This window comes from Peromyscus maniculatus, chromosome 1 (genome assembly GCF_049852395.1).
Source record: "Peromyscus maniculatus bairdii isolate BWxNUB_F1_BW_parent chromosome 1, HU_Pman_BW_mat_3.1, whole genome shotgun sequence".
In the NCBI taxonomy this organism is placed as follows: Eukaryota; Metazoa; Chordata; class Mammalia; order Rodentia; family Cricetidae; genus Peromyscus; species Peromyscus maniculatus.
This window is the reverse complement of record NC_134852.1, coordinates 32,250,021-32,252,362: the sequence shown is the minus strand read 5'-3', so window position 1 is coordinate 32,252,362 and position 2,342 is coordinate 32,250,021.

Genomic DNA, 2,342 nt, shown 5'->3' with positions numbered 1-2,342 from the left:
AAGTTAGCCACTGGACAACAAAGTATCCTCGAATCAACAGGACAAAATGGACAGACAGAACACAAAACAAAGGAATACTGATTCTTGCCAAAACAAGTGTGGCTATGGCTTTATCAAAAGGCATCTTCTGAGGCCAGGACAATATGGCACCATCCCTGAAGTGGCCTTCACTATCCGGAAAAGGTACAGTGCCCTTTTCTTCTAAGGCAGCTGAACAGGCAGTGGGCTGATGGTTTCTGATGTGCAATGGAACAGCAGCTGAAACAGTTATTCTTGAAGGGTAACTAAGCTCATGCCTGTCAATAGTAGACTGGCATTTAATAGAGGGATGTGGAGAAGAATGGGATGCTGAGATGAAGCCATATATACACAGCCAAGAAGAATGGACAGCTGAATTCAAAAACCATCAACAATTTCCAGAATTTAAAATCCTGAATCATGACATGACACTAGTGGAATTCACGTGTTTCTGGTACATGGACTGCTCTCACCCAATGTGAGGTTGAACTGTTGACCTTGTGTACATCCCACTTCACAAATGAGTCTGCCAGATACGCTAAGCGTATAGGATGAAGATGATGCCCCAACACTGCAGAGAAACCTTAGGTGACTGTCCAGGCAGCTGGCTGTTTCTGTCAACTCACAAATTTTTTGGAAATTGCACACATGCACTTCCTGTTTTTATTTTTGTTAGGTAATATTATTTCCTTCTTGGGTCTGTGAAGGAGTTGAAGATTAGTTAGTTATAGTTAAAGATTAATTAGGATAGAAAGTGAATTAGATACATTTTGGACTTACCAAAATAGGATAGATAATGGAATTATTTTTTCTGATTTGTCAAATACAAATGGACTAGACATTATTTAGGTATTTATTACTTGTATATATTGTATATAGTTATTGTACTTTTGTATATAGTTTTCTTTTGTTAGTTAGTTATAACCTTTTGCTTTTTTTCTTTTTATTAAAATAGAAAAGGGGAAATATGGTGATATTTTATTTGTACTGAAATGTGATTTTAATTGTATGTTAATAAATAAAGTTGCCCGGGGGTCAGAGCTATTAGCAAGCCATGGGAAAGCAGGGCTGTGGTGGCATATGCTTATAATCCCAGCACTTGGTAGGCAGAGCTAGGGAAGTCTCTGTGTGTTCAGGGATACAGCCAGCATTGGACACACATGCCTTTAAGACCTGGAGGGCTGTACTTACAGGCAGTGACGAGGCAGTCACGTGTTTGGGTTTACAACCAATGAGAAGGCAGAACAGAAAAACTATATAAAGTCAAACACACAGGAAGTAGGTCTCTTTCGAAGAGGTAGGACCACCACAGGAGGAAGGGTAAGGTTTTAGCTCTGACCTCTGACCTCTTGGCTTTCTTCTTTACATTGGTTCTGTGTTTCTTATTTAATAAGACAGTTGGTTACATCTACAACTGGGAACACAAGTAGATGGGTATTAGGGTAGGGCATGGGTCTTTTAGATTGCAGGGCCTGATGGGGGGTTTAGGTGGGGGTGGGCTGGCCTCAGGGAATTTTCCCTGCTGGCCAGTAACTGGGGGAAGAGTTGGGTGGGGGTTCCCAGGGACTGGCTGTGTCCCACGGCCTGGGTCCCAGAGGCAGGACTCTCTGGGAGGGAGAAGAGTCACTCACCTCTTTGTCCATTGGAAGCTGGCAGATTCCTTGTCTCAGAAAGTTACTGGGGTCTCAGGCAGATGGGTATTGGGGTAAGGCTTGGGTCTTGTAGATTGCAGGGTTCAATGGAGGGGTTTTGTTGGGGGAGCCTGGCCAGGGGGGAGTTTTCCCTGCTGGTCAGAAACTGCAGCAAAGTTGTGAGGGGTTTCCCAGGGACTGGCTGTGTCCCAGGGCCTCTTTTTCTTTTTCTTTTTTTTTTTTTCAAAACAGGGTTTCTTTGTATGCCCTGGCTGTTCTGGAACTCTCTCCATAGGCCAGGCACTTCTCCTTTCCACATGTCACACAGGGTCACACTTTTGGGGCTGGGCTCCTATACCTGTGATAACAGTGTTTCTTTGGGTTTTCAAGACAAGGTTTCTTTTTGCTGGAACTAGCTCTATACACCACGCAAACCTTGAACTCACACAGATCTACCTACCTCTGCCTCTTGAGTGCTGGGATCAAAGATGTGTGCCACCACTGCCTGACTCTTCTATTTTATATTATTTAAAAACTTAAATTTGGGTAAGGATGACCTTACTGCTGCAGAAGGTTTTGGAATCCCTCTGAAAAAATTCAGGGTCATGTTCTTTGGAGAGATGTTATGCCAGGTCATTGGAACAGTCCAGATACAGTAATTCTTTGGAGCCAAGGCTGTGTTTGTGTTTTTCC